The following is a 23394-nucleotide window of genomic DNA, read 5'->3' on the forward strand; positions in this document are numbered from 1 at the left end:
TATTAGTCCTCTGTCAGATAAAGGGTTAGTGAAGATTCTTTCCCAATCTGTAGGCAGTCGTTTTGTTTTGATGACGGTATCCTTTGCTTTACAGAAACTTTTCAGTTTCATGAGGTCCCATTTATTGATTGTTGCTCTTAGAGCCTGTGCTGTTGGTGTTCTGTTCAGGAAGTCGTCTCCTGAGCCAATGAGTTCTAGGCTGTTCCCCACTTTTTTTTCCAATTGATTTAGAGTATCTGTTATGTTGAGGTCCTTGATCCACTTTGACTTTAGTTTTGTGCAGGGTGATAAATATGGATCTATTTTCATTTTTCTGCATGTAGACATCCAGTTGGTCCAGCACCATTTGTTGAAGATGCTCTCTTTTTTTTCCATTGAATGGATTTGGCTTCTTTGTCGAATATCAAGTATTCATAGGTGTGTAGATTTATTTCTGGGTCTTCTATGCGGTTCCATTGATCCTCCTTTCTGTTTCTATGCCAATACCATGCAGTTTTTATTCCTGTTGCCCTGTAGTACAGCTTGAGATCAGGGATGGAGATACCTCCAGATGACCTGTTGTTGTACAGGATCGTTTTGGAGATTCTGGGTTTTTTGTTTCTCCATATGAAGCTGAGAATCTTTTTTTCAAGGTCTGTAAAGAATTGAGTTGGTATTTTGATGGGAATTGCATTGAATCTGTAGATTGCTTTTGGCACTATGGCCATTTTCACAAAGTCCAACACCCATTCATGTTTAAAGTCTTGGAGAGATCAGGGATAAAAGGCACATACCTAAACATAGTAAAGGCGATATACAGCAAGCCTATAGCTAACATCAAACTTAATGGAGAGAAACTTAAATCAATCCCACTGAAATCAGGGACAAGACAAGGCTGTCCATTGTCCCCATATCTCTTCAACTTAGTACTTGAAGTCCTAGCCAGAGCAATAAGACAACTAAAGGAGATCAAGGGGATACAAATTGGAAAGGAAGAGGTCAAAGTGTCACTATTTGCAGATGATATGATAGTATACATGAGCGACCCCAAAAATTCAACCAGAGAACTCCTTCAGCTGATAAACACCTTCAGCAAAGTGGCAGGATACAAAATCAACTCAAAAAAAAAAAATTCAGAAGCCCTCCTATATACCAAAGACAAAAAGGCTGAGAAAGAAATTAGGGAAACAACACCCTTCACAATAGCCACTAATAAAATAAAGTACCTTGGTGTGACTCTAACCAAGCAAGTGAAAGACCTGTTTGAGAAAAACTTCAAGTCTCTGAAGAAAGAAATCTAAGAAGATATCAGAAGATGGAAAGATCTCCCGTTCTCATGGATTGGTAGGATTAACATTGTGAAAATGGCCATACTGCCAAAAGCAATCTAGATTATATCTTTTGACCCTTCTTGAGAGCCCAGCAGAAGAGGTACAAGTTGAGTGTCTCTTGTATCAGAGGTATTCAATTCAGATTCACACTTCCCCTCAAATTTCTTATTACAAATAAACTATTTTAAGACATTGTTTTCTATATATGATAGTTTCATGGTGGCTTATTTTTTAAACGAAACCTCAGTTTCTGCAACTACTTTCTGTAACTTGGACAGTTACTAACCCTTATAAAAGTCTAAAGGAAGACAAAAACAATCTCTTCACAAGTTGAACGAAATGGACATAAAACAAGAGTGAGTTACAACTATTGATATTTATCTTTTACCACATGGAACCAATTTTCCCTTTGCCACTTGTCTGGACTTAAATTTGAAATTTCCACTGTAGTATAATCCTCCAAAGATTATCTCAAAGACTGAAATAATTTTGCCTTTATCATTTCTGATAGAAACCAAGGAAAGTCCAATTGAGAAAAAAAAAGTCAGAAGTGCTTAAAAAAATCACACTAATTTGGTCACAAGAATTATTTTCTCATTATTACTATTAATTTGTTATGATTATTATTATCTTTATCATTTACAATTTATTCACTCTGTATCCTGGTTGTGGCCCCCTCTTTCATCTCCTCCCAGTCCCACTCTCTCTCCCTCTTCCTCTCCTATCCCTCTCCCCTAGCCCACTGATAGAGAAAGTCCTCCTCCCCTACTGTCTGACCCTAGCCTATCAGTTCCCATCAGTTCCATCCAGGACTGCCTGGATCCTATTTCTCTGTGGGTTACAGACATAAGGAAGCTAAACAACAAGGAGGACCCTAGAGAAAGAAGATGCTTAATTCTCATTCAGAAGGGAAAATAGGATAAACCTGGAAGAGCTAGATGTGAGGTAACAGGGTGAAAGCTTACTACAGATGTCATCTAAAAGATTCCACTATGTATGGGACTGAAGCAGATGCAGAAACTGTCCTCCAAACTTTGGACAGAGCACAGAGAGTCTTATGGAAGAAGGGGGATACAGAAGGACCTGGAGGTTAGAGGAGCACTACAAGGAGACCAACAAATCCAAAAAATACTGGGTCCAGGGGGTCACATAGAGACTGATAAATCAGCCAAGGACCATGCATGGAGAGGACATGGACCCTCTGCTCAGATGTAGCTCATAGACAGCTCTGTCTCCATGTGGGTCCCCTACTAATGGGAGAAGAGACAGTCTCTGACATGTTCACAAGTATTTTTAAGTCACTCACATATATTCAAGTGCTATGCAAGTTTTCTAGAGTAAAATACGCTGCAACTTGCTTTATTCTAATGTATATCAAGTTACATTAAATGTATTGACTTTTTATCTTTAGAAAAGTTTGCATGCTGCCAAGTAAACTCATTTATTTTTCTCTTTGACAAAATAACAGTACAACCCAGTTTAAAATATGTATTACAGAAACTGAACAAATTGCCAATTTCTTATGAAGTCTAAATGGGCTGAATAAACCATTGGGTTTTGAAACAATAAAAATGTGTTTGTCCACCTAGTGTTACAGAGTAATTTTTTGCCATCACGTTTAAAATATATATTTGTGGGTTTAAAATATATATTTCTGATTTTTTTAAATTAATTTTGTATCCAGCCACTTTGCTGAAGGTGTTTAGCAGCTGAAGGAGTTCTCTGGTTGAGTTTTGGGGGACACTCATGAGTACTATAATGTCATCCGCAAAAAACTGAATTGCATCACCCTTGCCCCAAGTATTTCAGCATTTCTCAAGTATCTTCTCTCCCAAACTCCTTATGTTTCCCCATACTCTCAAATGACAGGTGTGTGTGTCTGTGTAACACATCCCTTGATGAATACACCCTTTTGAGTTTTTTTTTAAGGCACTTCTACTTTATTTAGACAATTATATGTAAATGCTCAGGTCCACATTTAGCAGTAATATTTAATAATGAACTGAACCTGGCCACTGAAAGAAAAAAAGGAAACCGATAAAAACAAAAGCAAGTGCAGCACTGGGATATCTAATGGACCATAAACCCATAGGTGCAATGCATAATGACCATGGTGTCAGCAGCTCCCAACCCTCCATTCCGATGAATAGAAAAATCTGGTTCCATACTGTTTCCCAAAGCGATCCCAAGCAGTGTCCATGGAGCAATCGCTGTAAAATGGCATCCCAACAGACTTATTCAAACATGCAAATTAACAGCATTGAGAAAGCAATGTAAGGTAATCAGGTCCCATTTAGTATTGTAACATCAGCTGGGACACAATGGCTGTCTGTGTATTCTGCCTACAGTTTGTATTGGTAATAGCCACCACATGAGTAATTAAGCACTTTAAACAAGTCAACCATTTCAGCTGTCCTACAAGTTAGAAATGAAAAGCAGCGCTGGAACAAAGAACAATAACAAGGAGCCATTAGCCTTGATAACACAGTCCACCCAAAAGCATATATTCTTCCAGAAGAGAGCAGATTTCTAGTCTCACCTGAACTATTGATGTTTGCTTTATTGGTACTTTATGCACTGACATAATATAAATTTCTTGAGATTTTGTGATCTATATTTTGTAATAACAGATGTCTTTTCCTAATTCCTTTGACCATCACAAAATTAAAGAAATATCTAATAACATCAAAATAGTAAACTAGCTAATCCTATGCTTCATTCATTTATTCAGACTTCATAGGTAACATTTAAGATTTCAATCCTATTATTTCCAGCACTTCAAATAAATGACAAGGCAACTGTTTGGCCAGTTTGTACTATATATTATAACTACATAAGTTCTGGAGAATTAGTTATAAGTTGATGTTTGGGTTTTAAAAGGAATGTCCTTAGAAATGCTTTTATCCCTCCTGAATAGTTTCTTTTTTTTTCTGTTTTATGTATAATTCTGAATTTTTATTGATGCTCTAATTTAAATTATTTTTTTTTTCAATGCAGTTTATTCAGGAACCTTGAACAATCATCTGACCCTGGGGAAAGCCAGCCCACAGCTTAAATAGCCTCTGGGTAGCCAACCCAGGCGTGCCACGGGGGCAATGCAGATAGGTCCACATACATGGAAGCAAGCCAGATCCTCAGCCTTAGCCAAATGTGGAGTTGTTCGTGACAGAGAGCACTCACCATCGGGAAGGTGGAAGGCGGAAACCAGCTCCATCTTTAAGGCATAGCATTCCGTAGCTCTCTACAGTTCCCCATTTTTGTTTTAGACGCATCAGGCAAGAGTAGAGGTCTGATCTCTGATATTAGAAATAAATTGGGACTTTGTACCGATGTTCATTTAGGTGTCATCCACCCAAAGAGCATCAGACCCGTCCAATACCTTTTTCTCAGAGGCGGGACCTGGGGCATCAACCCGCATGCAACCAGACATTCTCTTCTCTGGGTCCAAAGCGGCTGACCCTGAGTGCAGTGCTTAGCCTCGCATCCTGAGCGTAACATTTTAGCTTTTTATGGTAGCCAACCATGCTTGGGGAGAATGTCCTGCTTCAATGGCTGTAAAGGCCTGAATGATCATGGCTGCATCACACTGTTGTGAGACTCTAATCTTGCATATATACCACAGGCAAACCAAGGAGACCAACACCAGAAGGCCTGCTAACGCTCCCATGCCCGCCCATTCCTTCAGATGATTCATGGCTGCAGCAATCCATGTTGATAATCCTGTGATTAGTCCTGCGTCCACTCTGGTAGAATTTACTGTGACAATGGCCACTCTCAGCTGCTCCATCGTAGTATCGAATTCTCCAGTCCAATTACCTAAAATATAGCTTGACAATTGTTTAGACAGATTTGCAGCACAGGAAAAATTCTCATGTTATATGCTAGTGACTCAAAGTTCAGCATATTTTCATTGACAGCCAAGTTGAGCGATTTGCCATAGGGTATCAATTTGCTCCTGCACGAGGTCAATCCTCTGATTGAACACCATCAAGCTTCCTTTTAGTTGAGCATTAATTCCTTTATGTACAACTAAGGCATGAGCTACATTGGCTAAATGATTGTTCAGGGTCTGAGCAGTCTGCCCAGTATGACTCATGGCTAATGCCGTGGTGGTAGCTCCAACAGCCGCCAATGAGATGGTAGTAACAATGGTGGCTGTAGTTCCAAGATCCCTTTTCTGTCTGAAGAGAATAGTTTCTTTAGGTGTACAGATTTTAGTAGGTTTATCCTATATTATATGTCTATATGAGTGAGTATATATCGTGTGCATCTTTCTGCTTCTGGGATAGCTCACTCATGATAATCCTTTCCCGATCCCACCATTTACCTGCAAATTCCATGATTTCCTTGTTTTTTATTCCTGAGTAATACTCCATTGTGTAGCTATACCACAATTTGTGCATCCATTCCTCCACTGAGGGGCATCTGGGCTGTTTCCAGCTTCTGGCTATTACAAATAAAGCTGCTAAAAACATGGTTGAGCAAATGTCCTTATTGTGTACTTGAGCCTCTTTTGGGTATATGCCTAGGAGTGGTATAGCTGGATCTTGAGGAAGCGCTATTAAAAATAAATAAATAAAACATTTACTGTTATGATAAATAGACATTTAAGTGTTACCATTGTTATATGTAGTCATCTTTCTACTTGGGGTTAATTTTGGAGTTTCTCTTATAATAGTCTGTGTATCTATCTATTCATGTGCATACAACTCACTGTTAGATTCTGAGACCATAAAAATATTTTCAGCATAAAAGATAAACAAATGAATTATTAATAAAAAGAAATGCTTTTATTGTTTTTCTTTTTTACTTATAGGGGCCATATGTAAAATGTCTGTGATTCTCATGCCCGTTTCCCAGAGAAGATATTATACAATGTATTTTGTAATTTGAAAGTACAGACTCTTCATTGGAAAGAAGCAAAAAATAAAATAGTGTAAGTGAAATACAGGCATATCTCTCAAAGATAAATTATTTCAACATCTTTCTTTCTACATCAGCCTGTTTTTAAGTGCTTTATCATTTGTTTATTTGCCTTGTAACTCTTTTCTAATTGATGCATGATTTAAAGCTGCACAGATATATTTACCTGGTCTTTGACAGTCAGTAACCCTGTCAGGTCGTTAAGTCATTGTTTTCTCTCTCTCTTTCTCTCTTTCTTTTTAACTATGTACAGACTAAAAGACAAGGTTGCTGCTGAGAATACTGGGTTTCATTAGAGTATCAGCCAGGCTAGCAGTGTTAGTAGGGTTTCCGACTCACCTGTGTCTAAAGCTGTAGCAAGAATTTGGAGCCGAAGGAATTTCTCAGGCTTCAGACTTTGCATAAATGATATATGAGATTTTCATAGACATTTCAAAGTTCCCCCATGTGAGTAAAACTAGCCCCAATTGTTGGATCAAAAATCAACCTAAAGGTCATAATTAACCCAGAGGGCTTCACATTTGTCAACTATTACAGAAGTATTTAATATATCCTTAACTTCACTGAAAGGTTCAGCCTTCTCTAAGCAGCAAGAGATGTAGCTTTGATGATTTTACTTGAAATACATAACTGCTGAAGACTTTTTAGGTGTCTCTGTACAGAAAAAGGGGGCTTACTAATTTTAGTTCATCTAGTGTTCTCCTTGGGTTTTGATACATGAGGCTGAAATTAACAAGAGCTGTTTTCACATCATTTCTCTCAATGTCCTCGAGCTTTGAGATCTCTTCTCCACTCACTTTGCATATTAGTATGAAAGGCATGTATAAACGATATGAAAGCAAAGGTCTGTCTTTCCTCACGACAGTAGGATACACTATTATGTTTGTTTGTTTTTCATGAGAGGAAATATGCAGAAGTAGGTGACCAGGGGATGAGTTTTAAAAGAGATATTTAAGAGTATTACTGAAATTATGTAGGGAAATCATGTAGCAATATTCCAGTAAGGCGAAATTTAAGAGAGTAGGCAAGAGATAATTTAGACCTAAGTAAGCTATGGGACTCAGGGACACTTCTCACGCCAAATACGACTTTTAAGGTAAAATGTGCATAGTACAGCATTATTGAAGAAAATTAGATGAAGTATATGGTGAGTGAGCCATTGGGACATTGTCTGACTGACTACTCAATACTAATAAAAAGCACTATATAAGGAATTAAGAACACGTTGATCTCATATCCCTAGCATGAAACTAAGAAAAAATGAAGTATCTTTACCAGATTCTATCTGCTTCTCCTTCACCTCCTTGAATCTTCTACTTAGAAAACACAGTCTAAATATGATAGAAAATGGTAAAAAATTTCACAGTTATTTCAGTTCCTCTAATATGCCAGTATTTGGAGTATATATACACATAGAGAACAATACATTTGCTATAAACCAGATGGATGACTGTTAATCTTCAATGAGACCCTGGCAACTCAGAGACTGTTGAAGAGATAAAATGTTATTTACAATGTAACAATTGTTCATATTGATGGTCTACTGTTAAAAGATTCATATTTTAATGCTTTAATTTTTGGCATTACACTGAATAGATATTACCTTTTTAATGTATTATGTACCAGAATGTGTCCTTCTTTGTTATAGTCGCTAATGATAGTTGGGCTAATATTTGTGTTAATATTATTACCAAACCATTAAAAACTCCTTTCCTTTATAAACTAATGTTTTTAAGAAGAATAAGTTTTGCTTAATATCTTTGTAACTTTACTAACACATACTGAGAATTAGGTGTTACTAACATAAAAGTATGTGTTATATGTTACTAACACATAACAATTCTTGCACAGAAATACACTTGTCCCCTAAATAATATTCTCTCTCTTGAAGGTATAACATGTCCTTATCACACTTATACAGCCAGCATGCTATTTCTAATATTTTTATGTACATTTCAGACTTTTTTCATAACACATCTGTGTCAATTTACAGCCTGTTTTTCAATGTTATCAACTCGTTTGTTTTAATGTTTCACATAAAATTATCTATAGTTGATACTGTATTTGGATAATGCGAAGTTTAGCTGATATATTATAAAATAAACATTGAAACTTCAATTAACTGATAGAACTCTAACATGAAAAGGACATTGGAATATTTGTTATTTTACTTCCCATAAATCCTTACTAAATTGTTCTCTTTTTTATTTTTTATATTAATTACAGTTTATTCACTTTGTATCCCAGCTGTAGCTCCTCCTCTCATTTCCTCCCAATCCCAACCTCCCTTCCTCATCTCCTCCCAAACCCCTACCCAAGATGGAATTGGAAGGTCCTCTTCCCCTTCTATCCAACCCTAGCTTATCAGGTCTCATCAGGACTGGAAGCATTGCTTCCTCTGTGGCCTGGTAAGGCTGTTCCTCCCTCAGGAGAGAGGTGATCAAAGAGCTAGACACTGAGTTAATGTCAGAGACAGTCCTTGCTCCCCCTTCTTTCTTATGATTCCCAGCACTCCGCCAAAGGTTTTGTTATGAGTCTCAGCATAAGCTTTGATACACTGCTAGGTAGCGTCTTTCAGAGGCCTTCTGTGATAGGCTCTTGTTCTGTTCTGTCTGTTGCTTGTTTTCTCCTACATCCAATGTCCATCCCATTTGTCTTTCTAAGTGAGGATTGATCATCTAAACCCGGGTCTTCTTTCTTGTTTATCTTCTTTAGGTGTATAAATTTCAGCATGTTTATCCTATCTTATAGGTCTCTATAAGTGAGTATATACCATGTGTGTCTTTCTGCTTTTGGGATACCTCACTCAGGATGATCTAAATTGAGCTCTTATTGAAATAAATTCAGTTGAAATTATCATAGTTTCCTTATGTATCAATAAGGACAACAGTCCTACTTTTTATCTCATGATATAATTTACTAATATACATATGTATAATATATATATTAATGATTCTTCTGATTATAATTTTCTCTGTATTTCTTTGATTAATTTTTCTACTACCCTTCCAGCTAAAAGGTAGAGAACTTCTCTTAAACAAAACTGTGGATTTTTTGAATATTCACAACCAATAACATTACAGTTTACAGTTAGAAAATTCTTTTAACAGTTACAGAGTTCTTTAGTGTAAAAACTCTGTGTTCTGGTCCTCTGTCTCTTACACAATTGTACAAAGTATTTATTACTGGGGCTTTGGAGACATCTCAGTCAGTAAAGTGCATTCAACCATGAGAATCTGAAATGGATTCTCAGGACATATGTTAAAGTTGGGAATGGCAGTCATTCATCTGTAACCATAAGTTGGGAGGAAGGCATCACTGGAGTTCACTGTCACTCTAGCTAGTTTGTGAACTCCAGGTTTAGGGAAAGACCTTTTTTTAAAAAAATAAAATATGCTTGATACCAAACAGCTGATGTTGAATCTGACCTCCAAAAGTACATGCTTATATATCTCCATATAGAAGCAGAATGCATGTGCCCTTCCCCAAACACATACACAGACTGGGACAGAGAGAAGAGAGAGTTGTCAACACATTGGTTTTCAGTTTAAAATGACCAGAAATTACACAATTGTCCTTACCTCAAATTTCTCACAAGTTAGGATCCAGGAATCCTGAGGGATTTCAGATGAGAGGAAGAGAAAGTATAATTTATATATATGATACCCTAGCATTCTCGCACCATTGTAGCAACTCGGAGAATGATTACATTGTTTCTGAAAAAGAGAATGTGTTGCTGAAAAGCTGCTGACATGTCACTAACCATATGTACTGGAAAGAACACGTGGACTCTGGATTGGCCAGATCCTTGCAATAGTCTTAGGGAATTTAAAAAAAAGTAAAAAACAAAAACAAAAACAAAAACAAAAACATCAGCTTTTGAAACTTTTGATTTTAGAAAGGTCGGACTTTCTTCGAATAGCATCGTTACATGTTGTACTTTAGTGATAATTTGACGGAGAGCTGAGTCTGTAGTAAGAACCTCGGAGTTTCTGGGCTGTGATGATTGCCCTGGAATGTCATGGAGTGTCCATGAGAACATTGACGGTTTTATTATGAAAGACGAACCTTGACTTCAATATGGCTGATTCTGAGAAATTAGAGGATGCAGAGAATTCCAAAGCCTGCAGGACTCCCTTTTCTCCTATTACATGAAAGTAACTTCAAATTTATGCAATGATGTTCTGTAAGGTGTGTAGCTTGTATGGAGAGGCAGCCCTTTGTATGCTATTTTTTCCAGAGTTTAGTAGTTTTATTTTATTTTATTTTTCCAAGAGACTATTATATGATCAAACTCAGTTCAATATATACACAACCAACAAAAGTATAAGTATTTTCTTGTTTAAGTCAATTGTGAATTTAGAAACATACATAACATTAAGAGAGTGATTGTGGGACCAAATATATCTGTGCACAGGGTCTTTTCTGAGACTGACACTCTACCAAGGACCATGTATGGATATAACTTAGAACCTTTGCTCGGATGAAGCCTGTGGTAGCTCCGTAACCAATTGGTTTCCCATAGTAACGGGAAGAGGGACTATTTCTAACAGGAACTCAATGGCAGGCTCTTTGACCTCCCCCCCCCAAGGGAGGAGCAGTCCTGCTAGGCCACAGAGGAGGAGTTTGCAGCCAGTCCTGAAGATACCTGATAAAACAGGATCAGATGAAAGGAGAGGAGGTCTTCCCCAATCAGTGGACTTGGAAAGGGGCAGGGAGGAGATGAGGGAAGGAAGGTGGGATTGGGAGGGAATGAGGGAGTGGGATACAGCTGGGATACTGAGTTAATAAAATGTAACTAAAAATAAAAATGAAACAAAATAAAATAAAAAATAAACCACAAAATAATAATAATAATAATAATTAAATAAAAAATAGAGATTGTGGAGAAAGGGAGCGGTGTTTCTCTACATGGGTCTGTTTTTCTCTCTGGTACATTTTCTGGTCCTTTGTTCCTTTTCTTTTTCCATCCTGGGCAGTTAAAACACTTTGCCACCCATCAACTCCAATTTTTTCTGCATCTTGACAGAGAGCTAAACCTTGGGCAATGGTGGGTTCTTATGAATTCCACAAGGCATCAACTGTAAACTGAGTGTTGTTCGTGAGCAAAGCTTGGCATGCTGCTTCCTCTTGCTCAGGTAACAAGCTACTGTAGCACTCAGGAAGAAATTCAAATGCAATTTTTCCTTCACTTTGCTTTTTCTCTCCTTTTCTTTCAATCAGAGAGAATCTAGAAGCCACCTGCAAACAAAGGGTTTAGGTGGAGCTCAGATGATGAAATGACTTCCATCTTCCTTGCTAATCTGCAAGAGATCATACTGGGCTGCAGTCAGGGACAGGGATATGAAATCAAATAAGAAATGCTAGGCTTTCTAATACTGGCATATGAATACTTTACACTAAAAAAAATAAAAGTCAACTGAAAAGCTACAGAATATGTGATAGATATTCTAAAAAATAAAAGTTTGAAAGTTTGAATGTAAAGGTAGGAAAGTTAATGTATTATTGTAAAGAAACATGTTAGCAATCCAAGCACTTGGGAAGCTAAAGGCCAGGTGTGCCAGAAGACCATAAGTTTGAAGTTAACCTATATGGCAAGGCCTTGGCAGCAAATAAACAAAACAAAAAAGACAGAAAGTATATGATGAAAAAGAAAAAAGCCAACATTTGAGTTCTGTCAATTTAAAACAAGCTCAACAATGCTCTTCTTTTTAAATTACTCAGTATAGTACTTGGGATCTCATTGATACATAATTTAATATTTTAAGAATCTAAAACACATGGTTAATAATAATAATGTATCTTGCTTTAGTGCTGATTCTTTTTTATTAGCTTTAGGAGGCTTTTAGTTGACTCCATAGGGTCTTCTATGTGCAAAATCAAATTACATGCAAATAAAGATACTTTGGCTTCTTCCTTTCCAACGTGTAGCCATTTTTCATCTTTCATTTATCTTTTCTCTAATGCTAATACATTAATTACTATATTAAACAGGAAACAAGAAACTAGAGAACCTTGTGTTGTACCTGATTTTATTAGAAATCCTTTGGATTTTTCTCAGTTCACCAGACGAAGAAAAAAGGTAGACAATGGATGATATAACGATGTGATTAATATGAATCTGGGGTTTCAGTGCTAGTTAATTTTAGCCCAAGATAAGCCTGAATACATTAGAATTACTTTCCAGTGTGTCTCTGTCTAGGCGTAAAAGGACACTGAACAGAACTGTAAGACATATCCCGAAATATGTTCAAGGATTAAGTGGCTAAAGGTGATAAAAATAAAAAATAAAAAAGACCAAGGAGGCTGTGTTTGGAATCAGCAAAAAGATGAAAGCCAGTACTGCTGCTAACTATATCTTGTGAGTTTATGTGTGGACATTTTTTAAATTATCCATAATGGGAGATCCTGTCTCTGAATACAATACTAAAATTAATATTTCATCATTTGAAGGAATTTATATGAAGCTTTTCATGTAAAAGAGGACAGACTTTATTTGAAGAAATTTGGAAAAGAGCAATGCAGAGACATTTTATCCTGCGGCTTTATGATGACATGTACACACTAAGATTTGCAAGTGAATTAGTGTCCCATATCTGCACTGAATCCCCAATGCAAATAATGTCAAATATTAGTGTTTAATTTTTTTCTTTTTATGTTACTTTGGCTTTTTTCTTTAGAAACTATATTGTGGAGAATTGTCAAGGGCTGTGTAAGCATTGTTTACGGGTGTTCACAGAAAGCGAGGAAAAGAACATCAAGGTGAGTTGTGACTTTCCAGCATCTCAATTTAATGAGTCATAGTTACTTTGAGCTTTATTTTTTTAATTAGATATCATTCAACTTCAAATATTAGGTGTATATTATTTAATTGAATTATCTGCCAACCATTCCTGTCATTTTATTAAACAAACTGGGTAACCTATGGTTTATCTATACTTCAATCAGCCCAAAAATTTATGAGTGGATACTAAGGAGCATTTTTAACTATTTCTACACTGGTTAGGTTCCCCTCTTAACAATGGTTATACAGTGTTCTGGTTTTTTGTTTTGTTTTTTGTTTGTTTGTTTGTTTTTCCAAGCTGACTGCTCACTAAAATTATTTAAGGAATTTCTTAGAGTAAAAATTGCTCCAAACTGAACATGACATGTCAGATCTTATATAGGTTGAGGAGAATAAGGGTGTTGTTGAAAATTTTAATTCAGAACTTGGCTGCTCTGGCAAGAGATCACATCCAAAGACCTTCTAGGTCTATATAATCTGTCTGGAACACAAAGGCTCCTTTAATCTAGGCTATAGAGGCAAGCAGATCTGAGTTCAAGGCCAGACTGTACAGAGCAAGTTTCAGGTAAAGAAAAGCTTAGGTCTGGGCATGGTGGTCCACATTTTTAATCCCAAGCAATGAAGGTAAAGAAAGCACCCATGTTTTCAAGTGCTATCTGAACGAGTGTCAGAAACAGTGACAAATAATAGAAGATTTGACAGAATAGGATATTCTCAACTCTCACAAGAAGAGAGAAGAAAGGGAAGGCACTTAAGGGGAAATGTGGAGTGAGACTAGACAGTCTTTACTAGGACAGTAACACAGAGACAGGTTGCAGAGGAGCACAGGTGAAGATCGAATGGGCCGGAGAACGAGAGGGAGCCAGAGATTAGAAGAGATTGCTTGAATTAGTTTGAAGCCTAACAGGGCAATGCAGGGGCCAAGAGAGAAGCCAGATGAAATCAGTCTGCTGGGAGAATGTTTGAACAGAAGAGCTGAGTTGAAACAGCCAGCCCAGAGCTCAGTAAGAACAAGAAAAGGTGAGCTTATTAAACAATAAGTCTCAGAGGCAAAACAACATTCTAGGCCTAGGTTAGGTTGTATGGAGGCTAGTAGCTTTCAGGACTAGGCCTTGGTTATCAGGAGGCAGCAGAAAGCCTCTGAGTCAACAATCAAACCAGGCAAATACAAGTTTCTTTTTACAGGGCTTGACAAAGGTTTTTTTTTTTTTTTCCTTCTTCTTCTTCTTCTTCTTCTTCTTCTTCTTCTTCTTCTTCTTCTTCTTCTTCTTCTTCTTCGAATCCACTCTTCTATATCAAAAAACACTCCAGCACTCTCCAGAAATAATTTGTTTTTATTTAACTAGCCATCCAAATTGTTTTCATATGCCTAGAAAAGTGGAGTAATAGAGACTGGAATGGAGAGACTTGTGGTGCATGGCACAGTAAGTTCAGTCATTATGGAGTATGGCGATGTTAAGAAGAAATTCTGGGAGAGAGAGGGAAGGGGGAGGGACAAAAAGAAGGGATGAACAATGGAAATAAGGTATAAAGAAAAGGAAAATTAAGGTGAATTAACTGGGAGGCTGAATGAAGTAAGCTCCCTGAAGGCAGATGTCAGATATGACTAAGAAAATAGAAGAATGGAAGAAACTTCTTGAAAAGAATACTAGAGTCCTAGTATGATACATCCTATTTATAAAATTTCTTCAGTTATTGTTAACCATCCATGTCTTAACGTTTCCTTGTAGGACGAGAGCCATGTCTTGCTTTGCTTTGCTTTGCTTGCTCTCTGCAATGCTTTTGTTTCTGATAAACAAAAGCTGCCACCCAGATTTTACACGTCATAACAGGTTGCATGAATGTCATGATACATCCAATCAGATCAACCGATGTAAACATCCCATCATCGCAGTCATTTATTTTTTATAATTTATGCAACTATGTACCATTTACTCCTTGGGGTTCAAAGTGGGTCTGATGTTTGCTTCTCAGAAATCTGGAGGGACTCATCTGGACATTGTTTACAAGATATGATTCCAGGAGTAACATTAACTACTTCTTATAATCATGCAACAGAAAAGAAGTGGGAGATTTTATACCAAGCATGCAAAATGGCCAAGGACACGACTACATTTTGTTGATACTTAGGTTTGCCAGTCTGTGTAAAGTAAATTTTGCAGTCACTGGCAAGACAGAGAAGTGTTCATGCAGGCTGATGGCTAAAGCCAAAAGAAGAAATCAGTAAAATAATTACTGAATAAAAGGTGCTATTTCTGATGAGTATTTCCTGGTAGTTCAGAAGAAACAGTTTTTAACTACCCCATTAGACAAAAGAACTAAGAGTTTCTTCAATTAAGAAACTCATGTGGCTTTTATTAAAATACTACTAAGGATTTTCAATGACAGAATACAAGCTTGTCTTTTTTTAAAAGGCAGGTTTGTAAATTTGTATTTAATAATTAAGCACACGTGTGTGAAAAAAATCACATAGATAATAATAAATTGAAAAAATGTTTAAAATTTGGCTACAAGAATGTTGTTGTTCATTTGCACACTCCAAGCAATAAATAAGAGATATCAAAAAGAGATTCATATAAGAAATGATGAAAAAACTGGAACAGAAACAGAAGTTCAGAATTGCTAGCAAACAGAATAACATAGCAGGAAAGCATCTCAATGTATAACTTGAGAGGCTTTGAAAGTCCTCTTAATACCTCATAGTGTGTAGGAAACTGAAAATGCAGAGGCTCAATAAAATACCAGTGCATTATTAAATACAAGCTTTTGTTTTTTCAATTATATGACTGAATTTTTCCTTTCTAAATCTTATGACTAATTTTTTGTGCCTTAGAACAATTTCTATCTAAATAATACATTGCTTCAAATTTATTTATTCTGTGTATTCTGACAATGCTATTTTGCATGTATATTTTAAGATAAAATTACTTCCTTTACCAGCAATGTGAAAATCCTTTAACATTTTAATTCAGAATTTTAAAATACTATTATGTAAAAATAATTTTTCTTCAGATACCTGGGAAAATGCAAATTGCAGTCTACCATGAATTAAAAAAAATCGTTTGATGTGTACCAATTACTATGGATAAAGGCTTTCAGTTAAGAACACTTGGATCATAAACATCTTCTTTCATATATGTACACATTATGCCAATGAGCCTTGACATTCTGTAGCTCATGAAGTGAGTGACAGATGTGAGAACGTAATTGGTCCTTATTCAAAGTCACAAGCAGAAGAGTGAGACACACTTTACAAGACTTGGTTAATTTGCTAATGACTAACTCCAGTTGATTGTTTGAACATAATGAACAAGAAGATTTATGCTATGCAGACAAGAGAATAAATCTAAAGAAGAGCCTTTTTAATCATGCACCTTGCAAACCTGTTAAATTTGTGAAAAGTTTATATCCTGATGAATCCAACTTCAAGGATAAAAAATTCACTCAATATTAGAAGTTTTATTAAAATATTTGTAATGAATACTAATAAAAAGTTGAGTTTTTATCTATGTGTTCTTTGTTACCTTTCTTAAATTTTTAAAAGATCTGTGCATTCTTATTTCAGAGAATAACAATTTAATAAATTTATTCTTTTACTTCAGGGCATTAAGATATACTTCATTACATTCCAAAAGGAAAAAGAAAGACATCAATGTTAGTGTAAGCAAATAACTTTCAGTTAATGAGATTTTAGATACTTTAGGTTAGCTATAAAGAAAATAACCTAAAACAAAAGCATTAACTCTTTTAATGTTTGCATTTCCTCTTTGCTATTACACCTCTTTCTCCCAACAGAGAAAAATTTTACTAGTATTCCCAATGCTGTGTAAGCTAGACATGGCAAAGCCATCCCAACATCATTCTTGCCTATATAAATAACATCTCAAGTGGTACTGATTTTACCTTTAAAGTATTTCTCAAATAAATCTCCCGTTTACCGTCATGACTACTTACTCCACTTTTGCACAGAATATGTGTGTTCCATGGATTGATTGTATAAAGAGATTTAAAATATTTTCACAAAAATTATGGGCATCTTTACCATAACAGATTTATGTAATTCCTTGTAGAGATAAACCAAATTCAGAAAGAAATAAGAGAAGTTGATAATTGCAAACCTACAATATGACTTCCACAACTTTCAAGAAAGCATTAAACTCTGAACAGAAGCCTTTTATTACAACAACTGAGGTGAAATCCGTTAATACATAATTCAATAAATGTTATAAAACCAAGGTTTATTTTGTATGTGTGTTTGTGTACCTCATTAGAGCATTCCCTAATCTTAGGAGAGCTCTTTTTTCTTAATCTGATTAACTTTGTCTAAACACTTTTAAGAGAAGTTATGACCCTCAAAATATTTCTCTAGTAGCGTGCAATTTGGAAGCATTTCTAATTCTTTTCCAAAGATCTTTCTACCCACCTGATTAAGAAATGTTTTATTTGGTACACTACTCCCATTCCTTGGCCCAGTGTAATAATGTCTGAAAGTTTTTAGATTAATCATGTATTTCGTTGGAGAAAAACTTCACCTAAGTCTTAGAATAACAACTGTCTCAGAGTAATAATGCTGAACAAAATATCATTTGATTATAATTTTACATAATACATGTGTCAATATCTGTTATAAGAATATACATTTGAAGTTCTGTGTGTATATGTCTATCATTTATATGCCAAATATTTATATCTATCATCTCTATATATATTTATCATTCATTTCTCCTTGATCACTATTGTAGCACTCTGTAATAGGTTTTATAAGAGTGGAAATTATTATAGCTTCCAACATACATATGAATTATTTAAGATAATTATCTTGTGTTGTCCTGCATTGCAGATTATGAAAGAGAAATAATGCATATCTGAAAAGAAAGGGCCAAGTGAGAAGCCCTGCTAACAAAATGTGACATAGTCAACCCACTTCCTCCTCTTTTGCACAGAATATGTGTTTATTCTGTGTATATGTGGATTATCTGTATAAAGAGATTTAAATCATTTGCACAAAAAATATGGGCATCTTTATCATAACAGATTGAACTAATTCCTTGCAGAGATAAATTAAATTCAGAAAGAAGTAATGATTGATGATTCTTTGAACAGCTTATTTTATAGAACCAAAAATCCAAGAAATCTAAGTAATAACAGAAAAAGTCAATGTAACACATATGCATTCTTTGCTCTTTAGAACACATTCTCAAATATTTCTTCTTCACATAGTACATTTTGATTTGTGAACTTCAAAAGACATGGACTTAGCTGAATGGTGACTAAGTTCTAATCTAGAAATCTTGAATATCCTTAATAAGCTCTTACCATATAATTATATGCCTACACTTAGTATTTATTTGAGCAAAATCTTCCTGGAATTAGTTTCCTGAATAAGTCTAGTAGTGTAAAACCAGCATACTATTTGTGGGAGGACAAAGAGAATCCAAATTACATCCAAAGTTAATGATTTTATTTAAACTTTATTTGATTAATCAAGTATGTAAAGTAAAGTTTCTATGCAGGACCATGAGTTGAAACAATAAATAAAATACAACTGTTTACTTTAGTACACTAGGAAGACAGACAAGTTTAAGACAAAAGACAAAAAGTGGTGGCCAGCATGAAAACTTTAAAATTAATTTTAAAAATGAATGATAAATTAATGAAATAAGAAAGCAAATAAATTTACACTTAGAAAGTAGAAGTTAGGAAAGCATTCAAAATTTCCTTAAAAAGGACTAGATGGTTTAGCAGGTAAAGGTGAAACCACCCACAGCTGTTAAGCTGTGCTCAATCCATAGGGGAAGGAGAAAACCAGCTCCTGAGTTCTCCTAGAACATGTGCATAGATTTTTTCCCCCAGAAAATATAACAAATGACAAAAGGTTTCTAAATTAAGAGATTATTAATCAACAACTATTTGATGACTTACATATGCATGTCAGGCTTGATTTTAGGATATCATTTTGGTAGACACTAAAATTGGGAAGTTATTCGGGGGCACAATTCCAATTGGCTTAGAAAAATCTGAAATTCTGAAAATAAAAGTTCTGGCAGGAGTTGGGGAAGGGTTGTGGGTGACATACCAGTTCTGAGGATGGAGAAAATGCTTAATACTGCTGCTGAAGGGCTTGTCCACACTCTGGCTTAAGATAAGAGAAGTGTTTGATCCAAACAGGAGTATACAGAAGGAATTTGTGCCATGTCTAATCAATTAATTTTTACGAAGTCTGAATTAGGCAGGGACAAGTGTGAAACGGTTTTGTTTTCCTCCCACCACTGTCTTCACACACTCTGTATCACACCCCCCCCACACACATGCACGCACAAATTCTACTCAGAGTGACATCTGATGAAATCACACAGCTTTGCAGTCTTTTTTTTTTTTTTTTTAAAGAATGATGAGATTTTCTTTTCATTTAAACAGATATTTTTAAATAATCAATTCTGGGTCATATACAAAATGAAGACAGTTTTTGGCAGGACTGGATATGAGGGAAAGGGAAAGAATGAGGAGTGGAAATGACTAAAATTCATTAGCTTTATGTTGGAAATTGAAACAGTAAAAAGGAAATCAAACAGTAGATAGAAGTCAATTCTGAAATTCTTTCTCCTCATCTTCCATGGAGTTGTCAGAGCCCATCTTCCTTTGTTTAATCCAGCCTTGATATAAGGTTTTTTTTGCCTAGTCTTATTATAACTTGTTATGTCCTGTTGGATGACATGCCTGGGAATTTTCTTTTCAGAAAATAAATGGAAGAGAAGTGGATCTGGAAAAGAAGGAGGGGGTCAGGATCTTAGAGGAGTGAAAGGAGGCAAAACCACCTGGAATGTAATTAATGAGAGAATAATTAATTAAAAAAAAAAGAAATTCTACACAAAATTGCAGCTTACCTTTTTCTATCCAATTCAACATATTTATTCTGTAATACTGTTTATCATATCTGACAATGAACAATCTTCTGGTTGTCTTATCTAGATTGTTCAAACCCACTAACATCCTTTGAAATTTATTTCCACAGTTTATGATCCCACAAAAAACCTGTTTGTGTATATACTTATACACAAACATATCTGTGACAGTCAACACTGGGTGATACAGCTTGTCTGATGGCTGACCCTGTCTCATACACATCCTTCTCTTAAGTATATATATATTTTTCTCTTTTGCTTGAAGAAAATGAGAATAATATGTTGACTCACTGCTTATCTCTCTGAGTTTGAGTTACTTTGTTAGCAGCCTTCACAAAAGGGCTACTCAGGGTTCATATACTAGTTAAGAAGATGACTGAGGTGTAAGGGACTGAAAAAGAAAGATACAACACCATGAAGAGATGTTAGCTGACAATAAATGCTTTGATGAGCCAGCAGCATTGTCAGCAAGGGGTTTACTCCAAAGTTTACAAACTAGTGTGACACACATCTTAATTTTCCTCTTTATAGTAGGCCTCTAAACAAATACCTTTAAATATAACAATATATTTATGTTATGCTTGATTAGAGTCTCAGGAGAAGAAAAGTTTATTTTTAGAAACATATTACTAATAACATAATGGATAAAAATATCCACAAACAAAGCAATATGTCAGATCATCGTACATGCTAGCAACTGGTAACACAGTGGGTGTTTTATGAATGGAATGGAGAGGATATAGAGTAAGAAGACAAGCAACATCTGGCCCTTGTCAAGCAAAGAACTCAAAGTCTATACAGGGCTCTCTTGAGACTTTTCCCCTTGAACAGGTGGCTGTGCAGGACACTTTTAGTCACATTATAGAAAACTCTAAGAAGTAACTGGAAGCTTGTTCTACTGTATTGAGACACTTAGCATCCACAAAATGTGTATTTATGGTACAGGCTGTCATATTCATCAAACAAATAGGTAGTTCTTTGTTTTTATTGTTTTTAACAAAATGTAGTTTTGATTCATATTTTCTGTCAAGAACTCTAGCTTTGAGAAAAACAATCTAATTTTCAAGAACATGCAGGATTTAAAAATGATCAACAAAAATCTCAGGCAGAAGAAATATAAGAAAGGCAACTATCTAACAAAAAAAATTGAAGTATCTAGTTTTGCTTGATGCATTTAATTATCTTGATTTGCAACCACCACAACACTAATGGAAACTTAAGTAGGAAACTTCAAATTAATTTACTCAATATTATTTGCATTTTAACAATGGATTTCGAATTTAGAAAATCTTTACTTCAGTGTCCTAGCTTATTTAGTATTATTAACAAAGATATTGGGTCGAATATACAAATTCATCTCCATTCCCAACAGTAACACATGTAATTGTAAGAGCTCCAAGGAAAATGACAATAACCCAAGAAGAATTATTTTCTGACATATGTAACCACTACTCAACTCAAACAAGTCTATAATCTTATGGCATCCTCAAAGGAAAGAGCATCCTTCATGTAGCTTGATATAGCCATGTGTTTATTTTTTAATAATATGTGAGCATGGTGAGCATGGCTCACCTACCTGGAGCCATTCTGCTATGAGACAAAATGTGGGTCATGAGCTTTCACCTGTCTATTCTCAGGGTATGGCCTATCACAGGATCATAATCACCTAGGGAAGCCCAAAACTCAGCAGGCCAACCCCAAACACACAAACACCACCCTGATTGAGCTTCTCCAGCTGTTAGGTTTACAAGCATGTGCTACCACACTGGGTCAGATCACATGATTTTTGGAACCGAGTGTCTCTTCAAATCAGGAGGTCACCAGTTCTGACGGATAAAATACTAGCCTCTGATCCCTCAAGGGTAGGATTAACAGCAGCCCCTGGTGCACCAGGACATTTGCATGTACCCCCAAGATCTATACATCTGTCCTAAAACTAGTGCCACAAGAACTTTATCAACTCAGGCAGCGAGAGGACCCACTTATGAATGCTTCTAGGAACTATTAAGTTGATTGTATAATAACAATATTATAAATAAATGATAAATAATTCTAGCACCTACAACATTTGTTTTGTTTTATATTGATCTGGAATAGATTTTGTTGCTAAATAAAAGTTAGCGAGTGGTCTATGATGTTAAGACAAATCTGTCTTTTGGTTATTCAGCCTATGGATATTAAACTTTAGGAGGAATTGTCCCAATCTTAGGAGTTGTTTTTAAGCTGATTGTTTGCTGAAGCTACTTGGTACATGCCTACCCCATCAAATACTCACCTATTCCAAAGCTCCAGAACTTAGTATAATGCCACCAAATTATAAAGGGCAATCAAAGCACAAATTTACTGTATTAAACATGTCTGTGCTTCTATCTTCCTAAAGGAAAATCATTCTCAAGACAACCATCTCAGTTTTTCTTTGCTTTCTGTTTCTCATTGCCTCATTCTCAATATTCTTCTGACCACAGTCTTACTCTTTCTGTTTCTTTTTCTCTTTTCTTTTTCCTATCTCAATGTTTTGAAGCACTCTTCTTCCAGAATGACTAAAGCCTCACTCTATTTGTCATTACCTGGGATTACTAGAAGGAGATTAGCACAAAGTTGGAACATTTAACTTTTAATCACAGAGTTATGTGAGGAGATCACAAGGCCATACTCATCTTCAAATGAATAAAAGCAAGAGTTACATGGAGAGAAAGAGATATTTTTATTTAAGGGTGTGACCACTCATTAATTGACTATGCTTCTGTAAATAATCCTTCTCTTGGACTTCTCAAAGTAAACCTAAGTAAATTCACTTAGATTTAAGTAAAATCTACACTAGGGTAGATTTGAGTGCAATCATTTATATGGTTTGCCAGTGGTTTCTGACTTACCTGCCAGTACTAAACAACTTTGCAATTCCCTAGGAAAATTTCACACAAAAGTTCATAGATACTTTGTATCTATGTATGTGTTTTTTTTCTTCTGTTTCTCTTCATTCACAGTTTAGTTTTATCCAGTCATTCTTTTTTACAAAAACAAAAGAATAGAACCTACTTATTATTGTTGTTGTTGTTACCATTATTGATAAGAACAAACCATAAACCCAGCACAGTGTCACATGCATGTAATCCAAGCATTTACAGCAGGTGCAGGCAGATCAAATCCAGCCTTGTCTACAAAGGTGAGTCTAAGAAAGCAAAGGCTATTCAGGGAAACCCTGTCTTGAAAAACCAAAAGTTAAAAACAAAGAGAAGAAAATGAAAAAAAATCATGAATTTCGGAACATATATGTTTGTCGTTATTTGGTAAAATTTGATGAAAATTAGATCTCAGAATAGAAAAATATTTTATGACGTCGATTTGTATCTTCCATACATATTTAATACAAACATTTTTATACTTTTTATGGTACATATTAAACTTTGAATGTGATCTAAAGAGTACATTGCAGTGACACATGTTAAAATTGGCTGTGTGTGTGTGTGACAATTAT

Source organism: Meriones unguiculatus, chromosome 9 (genome assembly GCF_030254825.1).
Source record: "Meriones unguiculatus strain TT.TT164.6M chromosome 9, Bangor_MerUng_6.1, whole genome shotgun sequence".
Classification (NCBI taxonomy): Eukaryota; Metazoa; Chordata; class Mammalia; order Rodentia; family Muridae; genus Meriones; species Meriones unguiculatus.